The 14,276-nt window shown below is 45.7% G+C and overlaps 1 long non-coding RNA gene across 1 annotated transcript; it reads right to left on the bottom strand.

The window, feature by feature from the left end:
* Positions 1–3,069: 3,069 nt before the first annotated feature.
* LOC141257762 (uncharacterized) lies at positions 3,070–7,612 on the bottom strand. Its single transcript, XR_012318102.1, has 2 exons — positions 7,358–7,612; positions 3,070–3,281 (listed from the first exon to the last, which is right to left on the bottom strand). It is a non-coding gene; the product is annotated as an uncharacterized lncRNA (long non-coding RNA).
* Positions 7,613–14,276: the final 6,664 nt, after the last annotated feature.

Genomic DNA, 14,276 nt, shown 5'->3' with positions numbered 1-14,276 from the left:
TGGTATCGCCGCGTTCAGAATCGCCCGATCTATCAATATAAAAGAAGAATTAATACAATCAGTAAACGGCGTAACGAGAAAAAAATTTTAAACGCCAGAATTAAGTTTTTTTGGTCGCTACAACTTTGCAATAAAATGCTATAACGGGCGATCAAAACATCGGATCTGCCCCAAAATGGTATCAATAAAACGTCAGCCCGGCACGCAAAAAAATAGCCCTCACCTGGCCCCAGATCCCAAAAAATGGAGAAGCTAAGGGTCTCGGAAAATGGCGTCATTTTTTTTTGTCTTTTTAGCAAGCTTTGGATTTTTTTTTCACCACTTAAATAAAAAAGAACCTATACATGTTTGGTGTCTATGAACTCTTAACGACCTGGAAAATAATGATGGCAGGTCAATTTTAGCAATCTGTGAACGTGGTAAAAAAAGGACCCAAAAAACAACTGTGGAATTGCATTTTTTTTGCAGTTTCACTGCACTTGGAATTTTTTTCCCATTTTCCAGCACACGATATGGTAAAACCAGTGATGGTTGTTTAAAAGTACAACTGGTCCCGCAAAAAATAAGCCCTCACATGGCCATATTGAACGAAAATTAAAAAAGTTCTGGCTCTGGGAAGAAGGGGAGCAAAAAAGGAAAACACAAAAACAGAAAGACCCATGGTCGTTAAGGGGTTAACATATTTCACAGGAAAGCACTTTCACTTTCGTTTTTGAACGTTTTATTGTGAGCCTGTAAAAGTGGCTTAATATCTCTGACCACGTTGTTGACAGCAGTGACCTGGGGGTCAAAAATGCTTCCAGGGGCGATCCCCATGCTGTCCCCATGTCATTTGAGCACTGTCACTATCGTTTTGGGCACTTTTTAGGCTTTCTACAGACTGCCGGGGGAGCCGCCGCAAAAATGTTCGGGTCTCCCATAGACTAACATTGGGCTCGTTGCTCGGGTCGAGCACCCGAGTATCACAGTGAGCTCGGCCCGAGCTTCGAGCATCCGAGCATTTTAGTGCTCGCTCAACACTAATCACCAGTCTTTGAACAACAGCAATGCATGCATCTGCTCCCTCAAAAGGGTAAAGGGTTTAGATCATTTATACAATTTAAGTAGCTTAAGAAATCTAATTCTGCAATGTGTTTTGAAATAAGCTATTGGTTACCTCTGAAGTGGAAGATGAGGTGGTGGACGATGAAGTGACTGACCCAACCTGGCAAGGTCTGGTTGTTTTTTAAAGACTCTGCCGATAGCCCCAAAAAGGCCTGGGTTCAGTTGTCCATAACCCAGTACTTGGAACGCAAGATCAAATTCACACATTTCGCGAATGCTTGCTCTCTGTTGGGATCATTCAGCCATGGAGGGTCCTTGTTGGAGTCGGGGTATCCCCGTAACAAGAAATACACAGACACGTAGTGTATAATCAAGTACTGGGAAGCCCCTGAGCGCGTCTGCCTCTATAGGTGCAGTCCCTTTATTTATATTAATAATCATAGTTTGTTGTCATACATGCGCAGTAAAATGCCTTTGTTTCACAGGCAGCGAAATGATGATTCATAACAGTGGAATGTTGATAAGAAAGTTTCATAAACAGAAAAGTGATAATTAGTAGAAGGTTGCTGAGACAGCTAAAACAAGTTACAATCTAGTTTCTGGGCGTCAGTCCAAATGTCCAGATAAGGGAAGAATAACTTCATCTGTGTCTTACATCGTAGTCTTGCGTGAAGTACAACCCCCATCATCCTCTCAGTCCCCCCTTTGATTCTTCCTTATGGACTTTTGGTAGAAGACCTGGTCCGGGAGTTCTTTTCTTTCATATTCTTGAGTCCATATTACAAAGCTTATTTATGCATATTAAAATAACTTTTAATCCTATTTTAAACACTACATATATGACTACTATAATTAGCACAATCTGTAATATACCTTGCAGAATTCCAGCCACCCAACCTCCAATACCCTTAAACCAGTTCTTTGGGTTGAGAAAGGAGAAGGTGTCTGACCACCAGCTATCTTTATTTTGATCATTGTGTCTGTCATATTCATCCCACATCTGCATCAACATTGGATACACAAAGAAAGTGCTGAATATTTTATTAGGAATTCCCATTTGGACCACATGTGGCCTACCTGAAGGTCTAGGCGAGTTGTCGGCTGCTCTTTTGTATAGTGTGTGTTTAGGTACTGCTTGCATATCTACCTGCTGATTCTGAACTATAAATGTGGCCGGTGTTAAGCGTCCTAGAGTACATGCACCTTTTATTCCTACTGGGAGCCATTTGTATGCTCCATTTCCACAAATCCAGAAGGTTCCTTCAGGCAGATCCCATATTGCAGAGTGTTGGAGCACCAACCTATGTACCAAATCTAAAAATTTAGATACATTCTGAAGTATACACCAAGGGGGTTTTTGACCTAATGGACTACAGTATCCTGCATCTGGATTTTCACAAGTCGGTGTACCTGGGTCATATGCACTTGACTCATTACATAATATATTACCTGGTATCTTTGAACATGTATCATTGTTTCCATCGGGGAATAATTGTGAATATTTCCAACCATTATTGTGTATGTATTTTTCTACTATATCAGGTTTAAAAGGTTGAGAAAAAGATACTGTGCTACTAAAACTGAGTTGTATATTTTCTGTAGGAATTAACCCTAAGTCTGTTAGTCCCGTCTTATTTCTAGGAACCCATACACCTCCTTTAAACGCTAAATATTGTAAGTTGTTTATTTTTCCGGTCATATTACCTTGCCACCAGGGAAATCCCACCCACCCCACAACTGGGATGGCAACAGTAGTGTTCCATAATCTAGAATTAACGGTTTGGTTATTTGCTAATTTGTCTGAGCAATTAGTCCATGTAAACACTTCCTCAGGGGTCATGGGTACGGCCAGGAAGGGTATGCTCGTGGCTGATATTGGAGAATGCGTACAAATCCAACAGTCTGCTATTTTCTGTCCGCCATCGAGCAGCCCGTTTACCAATATCTCATGATGTTTTATAAATTTATTACCTGCAGGTTTTGGGGAACTTAGTTTATCCCACAGGTCTCCCTGATCTATCGTTATAGCTAACACAAGTACAATCACCACTATTTCTTTTTGCAATGGCTTGCATGTACCCATGCTGATTTTCCTTCCAATTTTACTGCAGTTGGAGTTGTCAATAACACCTGATATGGACCCTCAAATCTGGGTTCTAGCGTTCTTCTGTTATGTCTTTTTACGTAGACTTCGTCTCCTGGTTGCAGCTTGTGCGTTCCCTCAATGGAATCTGGATCTGGAATGGAAGAGAACACTAAAGAGTGTATTTTAGACACATGCTTACATAAATTTTGTACATAAGCAGTTAAGCTTTCAGTTTCTAACATTAAAGTCTGTGGGAATTACAATCCTGTATTGGCAACTCTACCAAACAATATTTCATGGGGGGTGAGTTTGCTCTTTCCCTGGGGGGTGTTTCTGACTGAATACAATGCTATTGGGAGACACTCAGTCCATGGTTTCTGTGTTTCTGCCATGGCTTTCTGTATTTTTAACTTAAGTGTTCCATTCATTCTCTCAACCTTACCAGAACTCTGTGGGTGGTAAGGGGTGTGTAGTTCACTTTTTATACACAACATTTTCATTACATTCTGAAAGATCTCTCCAGTAAAATGTGTACCTCTATCCGACTCGATCACTTCTGGGATACCATAACGGGGTACCAGTTCATGTGCTATTTTTACTGCAGTGACTTTAGCCGTGGCTGTATGAACTGGATAAGCCTCTGGCCACCCCGAAAACATGTCCACACATACCAGTACATACTCATAGTGTCCATGCTTAGGCATCTGGATGTAATCGATCTGAAGTCTCTGGAACGGATATAGTGGTCTTACATGGTGCTTCTGGGGGGTCTTAACAGTCTGTCCTGGATTGTGGGCTAAACAGATTTCACAAGAACCACATTTTGCTCGAGCTACCTGGCCGAACCCTGGGGCTAACCACTTCTGTCTGACCCTCTGTATCATACCGTTTGCAGACACATGTGTAGGTCCGTGGGCTTCACTGACCACAACAGGGTACCACGCTCGGGGGAGACAAAGCTCATCTCCTTTTTTCCATAGTCCTTCTTTTTCTTCTGCCCCCTGTTTCTGCCACTCTTCTTTTTCTTCTCTACTCACCTGTTGGTGGGCTTCTTTGAGCCGTGTAATTAAGTCAAATTCTGATACTGCACTAATAGTGTGGTCAGTTGTCAGAGGTTTTACTGCAGCTCGCTTAGCAGCCTTGTCGGCTCAGTCATTACCCCTAGCTATCTCGGTGTTGAGTCTTACATGTGCAGGTACTTTTATTACTGCTACTTGTTTGGTTGAGGCAGCTGATTCTAGGATTTGTCTAATCATTTGTCCATGTTTTACTGGTTGACCTGAAGCTGTCATGTAACCTCTAGCTCTCCATATACATCCAAAATCATGTACAATACCATATGCATATCAGTAAAAATATTAGCGGTTTTTTCTTTTGCTAACTGTAATGCTCGTATTAGAGCTAATAGTTCAGCTTCCTGGGCTGAACAGCTGGCCTGCATTGGCTCAGCTTCAATAACATCATGATCTGATACAATGGCATAACCTGTGTGAAAGTTACCAGTTTCATCTGCATACCTACTACCATCTATATACATATGTAGGTCTGGATTGTCAAGAGGGGTGTCCTGTACATTAGGTAGCCCTTGTGTTTCTTGTTCTATACACTGTAAGCAATCATGTATTATATTGTCTTGTTCGTGGTATTGTAAAAAATTTTCATCTTCGTCTTCCTGACCTCCTTCCACTCCCCCCTTTGTCTCTAGTGGTAACAGAGTGGCTAAATTTAGAGACAATATGCGGCGAAAAGTGAGGTTTGGTGGCATTAGTAAGGAGCATTGTAATCTAAGATGTCTAGCCATTGAAATGTGTTTTGGCAATACCTGATTCAGTATGCCATGTACATCATGTGTAGTTTGTACTATTAGGGCATGGTCTAGTACTATTTCTGAGGCTTTTTCTACCAAAAGAGAGACAGCTGCTACTACTCTGACACATGATGGTGCAGCTTTGGTAACATTATCTAATTGAGCAGAATAGTATGCGACAGGTCTTTGTTTATTTTCATGTTTCTGTGTTAGTACTCCTGTAGCATGATTAGACATTTCCGCAGCCATTAATTGGAATGGTTTGGCGTAGTCTGGGATTCCCAAGGCCGGGGCTGACATGAGACCTTTCTTGAGGTCTTGAAAGGCTATGAGCGCTGATTCAGTTAACTGAAAAGGCTCGATTTTTAAACAATCATATAGAGGTTGCATAAGCTGACTAGCATGTATAACCCATTGTCTGCAGTGTGATACTATTCCCAAAAATGCTCTTAATGTTTTGTAGTTCTTGGGAGGAACAAGATCTCTAATGATTTTTAGTCTGTCGGCGGTGAGGTGCCGAATACCTTGTGAAATGCAGTGTCCTAGAAATACTACCGTAGTCATACAAAGTTGTACTATTTTCTTGTTAACTTTACAGCCCATGTCTACTAGAAATATTAACAACCTTATTGTGTTGCTGTTTGCGGACTCTTGAGCAGGGGCACATAACAATAGGTCATCAACATATTGAAGAATTACAACCTCATCCGTAGGTTTGAAATTTTGAAGAACTGATCTCATAGCTTCTGAGTACAAGGTAGGTGAATGTATCATACCCTGTGGTAATCTTGTCCATGCTAATTGTCTATTCTTAAATGTAAATGCAAACAGTTTGTAACAGTCTGGGTGTAATGGTACTGAAAAAAATGCATTTGATAAGTCTATGACAGAAAATACTCGTGCTGTTGCTGGGATCTGTGATAGCAACGTGTGTGGATTTGGCACAACAGGAGTAATAGGTTCCAAAATTTTATTTATCTCTCTTAAATCATGTACCATCCGGTATCTAGCAGCTGACCCCTCAGTAGATTTCTTTTTTACGGGGTACAACGGTGTATTGGCTGGTGACTTTACTTCTATCAGTACTCCAGTTTTTAGATAATCTTTTATCTGTTCTCCTATGGCGTGTTCTTGTTGGGCACTAATAGGATACTGTCTCAATTGGGGTAGTGTCACACCTGGAACAGGAGTGACTTTTACAGGAGCTATTGGCATTAGTCCTACATCGGTGTCATGTTGTGCCCATAATTTTTCTGGTACCTCAGAAAGATCTAAAATAATTTGGGTAGGGGCAGGATCTTTCTCATCCTCTAAGGCTTGGACTTTTACAATGTTTTCTAGAGACTCTTGGTCATCAGGCACCAAAATTTGGACTCTACCATCCTTTGTCTCTTACCACTCCTGCTTTTCTAGCCCGAATGTCCTCCCATAGTTTCCTGTTAAACCTGTCATGCCTTGCTACCTGAAAAGTTTTGCAAACTTTCCCTAAATTCTTAGTTGCTTCTACACCACACCTTTCTTTCACGATTGTATAGACATCTTGTTCATCATTTGTGGTCTTAGTCTGTTTGTTGCCCATTTTTCCTGACTATTCTTACCTTAGGAGGCTTTTTGGGTTAGATAAAATATATTCTATATTCTACCTTTCCTCGTTACCTATTCTGTCCTAAGGAGCCAGTATCTTGTTGCCCATTTTTCCTGACTATTCCTACCTTAGGAGGCTTTTTGGGTTAGATAAAATATATTCTATATTCTACCTTTCCTCGTTACCTATTCTGTCCTAAGGAGCCAGTATCTTGTTGCCCATTTTTCCTGACTATTCCTACCTTAGGAGGCTTTTTGGGTTAGATAAAATATATTCTATATTCTACCTTTCCTCGTTACCTATTCTGTCCTAAGGAGCCAGTATCTGAAACGGTTTCTCTGGACCGTTTTGTCTGAAGTGTAGAGTAATTCTAACACACATATATATGGCAACAAGGGCAAGACCAACAATACATAAAATGAACCATACAGTCTCCATTATATATCGTGTCCCTGGAGTATTATCATTACTTCCATGGGCTCATTCTGTCAATCTCTTATCCGTCAAAAAGGAGGACAAAGGTTCGGGAGTTAAGCGTGAGCGAAGGTTTCCCCGAAAGGACACAACCTTATGACTCAGTTAGGCAATCTCCGTAATACTTATGTCATCTACCTTAGTGCGGCTTATGAGGCTATTCCCGACATCCACATCTCTTTCATACCATCCGTTTCATAACCTTCTCTGACCTCTCCTTCGGCAGATCCTACAGTATATACATGAATGACCCGAGCTATAGGTATCCTTCTCTACTAGTTCCTCAATCCCAACACAAGATATGCATGAAATTTACGGACTATCGCAGAGCAGATGTAAGAGAACTAACAGTGTCTCTTACCTGGCCAGGTTTGTCATCTGCTGTTCCGATGTCCCAATCTCAGCGGTTACTCGTGCCGGTCGATGAACTTGAAGGAATACGCAGACCTCGGGTCCCTGTTTCGGGCGCCAGGAATTGTTAGGATCATTCAGCCATGGAGGGTCCTTGTTGGAGTCGGGGTATCCCCGTAACAAGAAATACACAGACACGTAGTGTATAATCAAGTACTGGGAAGCCCCTGAGCGCGTCTGCCTCTATAGGTGCAGTCCCTTTATTTATATTAATAATCATAGTTTGTTGTCATACATGCGCAGTAAAATGCCTTTGTTTCACAGGCAGCGAAATGATGATTCATAACAGTGGAATGTTGATAAGAAAGTTTCATAAACAGAAAAGTGATAATTAGTAGAAGGTTGCTGAGACAGCTAAAACAAGTTACAATCTAGTTTCTGGGCGTCAGTCCAAATGTCCAGATAAGGGAAGAATAACTTCATCTGTGTCTTACATCGTAGTCTTGCGTGAAGTACAACTCCCATCATCCTCTCACTCTCGAAATGTTGCCTTTTAGGCTCGTGGAGACGGAAGCTTTCCACAACCTGATGGCGGCGGCCATCCCTCAGTACTCAGTCCCCAGCCACCACTATTTCTCCTGGTGTGCCATCCCTGCATTACACAAGCACGTGTTCCACAACATTAGCCGTGCCCTCAACAATGCAGTTACTGGGAAAATCCACCTAACCACGGACACGTGGACAAGTGCTTGTGGGCAGGGACGGTACATCTCGCTGACGGCACTCTGGGTTAATGTAGCGTCGGCGTCTCTGCCTCCTGCCGGGCAGAGACGCCGTTCCCCTCACTGCCGCGGTCCCGGTCAGGCGTCCTCAAGCTCCCCTGCTGCTGATGTGTGCACCGTGCGCAGCTTCCCAGGCACTGTGCTTAGGGCGCGCGCGCTCCCTCCCTCTTAAAGGGTCCGCGCATGTCGTCCTAAAGAGTCCCCGGCCAATGGCCGGTGGACCACTCCTATTTAAAGCACCTCCTCCAAAATGGAGGTGCCTGTGCAAGGTTGTTGTTTGTGTGCTAACACTCCCCTCAGCCCTCAGGTTCAAGTGCTGCCTGCCTGTCTTTCAGCCGTGCCCACCTGCCTGTCTATCAGCCGTGCCCGCCAGCCTATCAGCAGTGCCCACCAGCCTGTCTATCAGCTGTGCCCGCCAGCCTGTCTATCTGCCGTGCCCACCAGCCTGTCTATCAGCCGTGCCCACCTGCCTGTCTATCAGTCATGCCCGCCAGCCTGTCTACCTGCCGTGCCCGCCGGCTTGCCTACCCGGATCACCTGTCTGGCTACCTGCCGTACCCGCCTGCTTGCCTACCCGGATCACCCATCAGGCTACCTGTAGTGATCATCTGCTGTACCTGTCAGCCTCAGCCACCTGACCAGTGGGAGTCGCCTGCTCTCACACAAGGTCGGTCCCAGAGTGGCACTTGGTTCACCTGCCCGGTCCCTCCTTGGTTAAAGGAGTCGACTAAGCCACCGTGTGGCCAGGGTCGGTCCAAGTTGGCACTTAGTTACACCCCTCTGGTCCCTCCTTGCATCCCAGCACAGAGGTTCCACCACCCGGATCCGTAACAGTTTGAACAGGCCATGGAACCTGGTGGCTCCCAGGCTCCTTCGCTCTCAGACCTGTACCAAGAGGTCTCTCGCCAGAGATCCCAACAGGATACTATCCTGTCCTATCTGTGGACAGTCAACTCCCGCTTGGACGTTCTGTCCACCCCGACTGTGTCCGCCTCTAACCGAGTGGCACCCGCTCCGGCGGCACCTCCACCCAGTGGCACTGTGACACCCGGCTTTGGACCCCGGCTTTCTGCGACTCCACGTTTTGGTGATGACCCTGTCCTATGTCGGGGCTTTATAAATCAGTGCTCACTGGAGAGGCATTGGCGTGGCTTAACCCTCTGTGGGAAAGAGGGGATCCTCTTGTGTCCAATCTCCATGCTTTCCTCACAGCTTTCCGGAAGGTGTTCGATGAGCCTGAACCAAAATCTTCTACTGCCTTCTCACTTCTCCGACTCCGCCAAGGGAGTCTCTCTGTGGGTCAGTATGCCATGTGTTTCCGAGCCCTCGCATCTGAACTTGCCTGGAACAATGAGGCCCTGGTGTCCACCTTTTGGGAGGGCCTTTCCGGGCGGATCAAGGATGAGCTAGCCGGTCGTGACATACCTCCTTCCCTGGACGACCTGGTGTCATTAGCTACCCGGATTAACATACGTTTTCTCGAACACGCTAAAGAGATGACCCATGAGAGGAAACCTCTGCGCCTCACTCCCTGCACCCACCCGGGTGTCTTCTCCAGAGCCTATGCAAATTGATCAAGTTAAGATGGTCAAGTCTCGTCAGGAGACCCGTCGTGCCGAGGGGAGTTGCTTCTATTGTGGCAATATAGAGCATCAGATCCGCTCTTGCCCGGTGAGACCGGGAAACTCCAATGTCTAGGACCGCTTGGAGAGGTCGTCCTAGGCAAGAGTTCTTCCTCTTCGCCCTTGACTCTGTCCGTTTCCATTACCAGTGGTGAGACCTGCTTCTTCGAGACTGCCCATCTGGATTCCGGAGCCGCTGGGAATCTCATCCAACAGGCCATTGTGGAGCGTTTTCAGATTCCTACCATACGTCTGGCGGATCCTTTAGCGGTTTCCTCTGTGGATGGAAGCTTCTCCCTGAGACTATCTTGTTGGTAACTGAGCCGGTAACTCTTCAGGTGGGAATGCTGCACTCAGAGAAGATCTCCTTTTACGTACTGTCCGGTCTCTCTCATCCCCTCTTGCTTGGCCTGCCTTGGTTACAGACACATGAGCCCATACTGAATTGGAGCTCAGGTGAGGTGCTCCAATTCAGGTTGGGGTTAGGAATGCCATAAGACCTGGTTCCGGTTCGTCCTGCTCGACCCCCGTCTACTCCTGCTAACCTACCTGACCTACCAGTACACTACTGGTCCTATGCGGACGTCTTTGATAAAAAGGAGGCAGAGACACTACCCCCTCATAGGCCGTATGATTGCCCCATCGACCTAATACCTGGTGCTTCACCTTCTCATGGGCGAATCTACCCCTTGTCGCTGGCCGAGACACGTGCCATGTCTGAATACATTGAAGAAAATCTTGCTAGAGGATTTATCCAGAAATCCACATAGGATTCTTCTTCGTCAAAAAGAAAGACGGCTCTCTTCGTCCTTGTTTCGACTATAGGGGCGGCCTAAACCAGATTACCATCAAGAATAAGTACCCCCTGCCTCTCATCTCGGGGCTGTTTGACCGCCTAAAAGGTGCAAAGATCTTCACTAAGCTCGACCTGCGTGGGGCATACAATCTGGTCCGGATTCTCCAGGGAGACGAGTGGAAGATGGCATTCAACACTCTGGATGGTCACTACGAGTACCGCGTGATGCCCTTTGGTCTCTGTAATGCTCCAGCCGTCTTCCAGCTAATGATATCTTTCAAGATCTCCTGTATTCCTGCATGGTGGTGTACCTGGACGATATCTTGGTGTTCTCTCCTGATCTGCCCTCTCACCGGAGGGATGATCATCAGGTCCTGCTGAGGCTCCAGAAGAATCGCCTGTATGCTAAGTTTGAGAAATGCCTCTTTGAGCAGACCTCTCTGCCATTTCTGGGGTATATCATCTCTGAGACTGGACTGGCCATCTTAAAGTGGCCCCGACCGGAGGGCTTGAAGGCTATTCAGCGGTTTCTGGGATTCGCAAACTATTACCGCCTCTTCATTCCTCATTTCTCCTCCCGGACAGCCCCCATCTCTGCTCTTACCCGTAAGGGAGAAAATCCCAGGGACTGGTCTTCCAAGGCAGAGAATGCCTTTATCTCTCTTAAACAAGCCTTCTCCTCCGCTCCTGTGCTACACTGTCCGGATTGCAATAAACAGTTCTTCCTGGAGGTTGATGCCTCTTGCTCCAGAGCCAGAGCAGTGCTTACCCAGAAATCCTCGTCCGGTCGAATGGTGACCTGCGGCTTCTTTTCCAAACTCTTCTCTCCGTCCAAGCGCAATTACTCCATAGGAGGTCGAGAACTTCTGGCCAACAAATTAGCGCTGGAGGGGTGGCGCTACTTGCTTGAGGGGGCTCTGCACCTGGTGGTCATCTACACTGACCATAAAAACCTCGCTTATTTGCAGAACGCCCAAAGACTAAACCTGCATCAGGCCAGATGGTCTTTGTTCTTTGCTCGATTCTGCTTCACTCTCCATTACCGCCCGGCAGACAAGAACATTAAAGCCGACGCTCTATCCTGCTCTTTTCTGTCTTCCGACCTTGAGGAGGAGCCTCTACACATCATTGACCCCTCCAGAATTATGACTGTTGCTCCATTTGACCTGTCTTATCTACCTCCTGGTAAAACCTTTGTAGTGGCTCAGGATCGGAAGAGGGTCTTACTCTGGGGCCATTCATCCAAACTGGCTGGCCATGCCGGCCAAAGAAAGACGCTTCTGCTCATTGCCCGGCATTATTGGTGGCCCACCCTGGGCAAGGATGTTGCGGATTTTGTTCTTCTTGTGCCCGTAATAAGATACCTAGACACCTTCCAGCCGGTCGTCTCCTTCCATTTCCCGTGCCTTCCGCTCCATGGCAAAATACTGCAATGGATTTCATCACGGATCTTCTTGTATCAGCCGGTTGTACTGTCATTTGGGTGGTCGCCGACCGCTTCTCCAAGATGGCTCACTTCATCCCTCTGCCTGGTCTTCCGTCTGCACCTGTGCTGGCTAAGGACTTCATCCGTCACATCTTCCATCTCCACAGCTTACCCCTCCACATTGTCTCGGACTAAGGAGTTCAGTTCACTTCTCTCTTTTGGAGAGCCACGTGCAAGCTGCTGGATGTCTCTTTGGATTTTTCTTCGGCCTATCATCCTCAGTCCAATGGTCAAGTGGAACTTATCAATCAGATCCTTACCAGTTTTCTTCGGCACTTTGTCAACACTCACCATAGCAATTGGGTTGAGCTCCTGCCCTGGGCTGAGTTTTCCTATAACAACCATGTGCGTGAGTCTTCTGCTAAGTCTCTGTTTCTTGTGGTCTACGGTCGACACCCCTGGATTCCATTTCCCGTCTCCTCTTCAGTGGACAATCCTGCCACGGAGTCTCTCGTCAGTGAATTTTCTGCGATTTGGGAAGACACTAGATCTGCGCTTATTCAGTCCTCTGAGCAGATGAAGAAGCATGCTGATAAGAGACGTCTGTATCCGCTTCAATTCCGTCCAGGAGACAAGGTCTGTCTTTCATCCAAATATGTCCATCTCAAGATACTATCATACAAGTTGGGTCCGCGGTTCATCGGTCCATCCGAGATTCTGAACCAAATAAATCCAGTGGCTTACAAGCTGAAACTCCCGGCCTCCTTACGGATCCCCAACTCCTTTCACGTGTCTCTCCTCAAACCGGTTGTCCTTAATTCTTTCTCTGACGATCCAGGTACCACTCCAGCTCCCGTCTCCGCTGAGGACGTCTTTGAAGTAGAAAACATTTTGGCCATCAAGAGGGTAAGAGGAAAGACTTTCTTTCTTGTGGCTTGGAAGGGGTTTGGTCCTGAGGAGAGGTCTTGGGTAGAGATGAGCGTTGTTCTACTCGAACTGTTCGCAAATCTCAAATTCGAGCTGTTTTGGGCGGTGTTCGAGCCGGTCGGCGAACACGAACAATTTGAGAAAAATTCGGCTGTTCGAGGTTATGTTCGATAACTGTTCGTGCACCAAAATCATAACTGGATTTTTTCTCAGTAATGATGAAAATTAATGTTAATACGCAGTTTGAGTGTACAGCGGGGCGGGGGGAGGGGCAGGGGATGGATCTCTGCAGGAACAATGAAGATCTCCATTTTTTTTTCTCTTTCCCGCATTTGCAGTGGGGAGGTGCAATCTGTCAGCCTATCAGCAGCGCACACACGGAGCGAAGTGCTTTTTTTCACACAAGCAAGGGCATGTGTGATTGGCAGTGTATGTCACATGTCCTTGCCCTATAAGACCAAGCCATTTTCCCCGTCGCCACCATTTTCTCACTGCTGCAGCTGCGTGTTAGACGGCACCGCTGTTGCTGTGTGCGCTATACCTTGTTAATTTCAAGCCAATTTTCGCACAAATATACAGATAGCTTGGGAGTAGGGAATAGTTGTGATTGCAGTCCTTTTAAGGACTAGGTTACAGCATTTCCTACGACTTTTATCAGGCAGGTCTGTGCTCTTAAATAGATAGATTGTGGGAGTAAAGACTAATTGTAATTGGAGTCCTTTTCAGGACTAGGTTACATCAGTTCCTATCAGTTTTTGCCAGGCAGGTCTGTGCCAGTGCTGTGCAAGTTTTTTTCACAGCATTTGGCTGAATCTAGCAAAGCTAATCCTTTTTGGCCTATTGCAGAGTGTGTTAGTCAGTGGAGTAGCCTATCTGTGTTGCAAGATATACCACCTGTGTATAGAATACCAATTTTTTTACTGCACCTAGTGAAGTAAAATCTTTTGGGCATAGCATCATTCTATTAGTCCATCTATACTGACCTCCATCAGGTTGCAAACTGAATATAATTTTTTTCTGCATCTAGCTCTGAAAAAATATTTGGGCTTCTAGCGGTGTGTGGGACTTGGTCTATTAGTCCATCTATACTGACCTCCATCAGGTTGCAAATTAAAAATAATTTTTTTCTGCATCTAGCTCTGAAAAAATATTTGGGCTTCTAGCAGTGTGTGGGACTTGGTCTATTAGTCCATCTATACTGACCTCCATCAGGTTGCAAATTAAAAATAATTTTTTTCTGCATCTAGCTCTGAAAAAATATTTGGGCTTCTAGCAGTGTGTGGGACTTGGTCTATTAGTCCATCTATACTGACCTCCATCAGGTTGCAAATTAAAAATAATTTTTTTCTTCATTTATCTCTGAAAAAATATTTGGG

The sequence above is a fragment of the Phyllobates terribilis genome, unplaced genomic scaffold (genome assembly GCF_046119375.1).
Source record: "Phyllobates terribilis strain yellow unplaced genomic scaffold, ASM4611937v1 Scaffold_3__8_contigs__length_932513732, whole genome shotgun sequence".
Classification (NCBI taxonomy): domain Eukaryota; kingdom Metazoa; phylum Chordata; class Amphibia; order Anura; family Dendrobatidae; genus Phyllobates; species Phyllobates terribilis.
The sequence above is the reverse complement of the archived record's forward strand: the minus strand, read 5'-3'. Positions and strand labels throughout refer to the sequence as shown.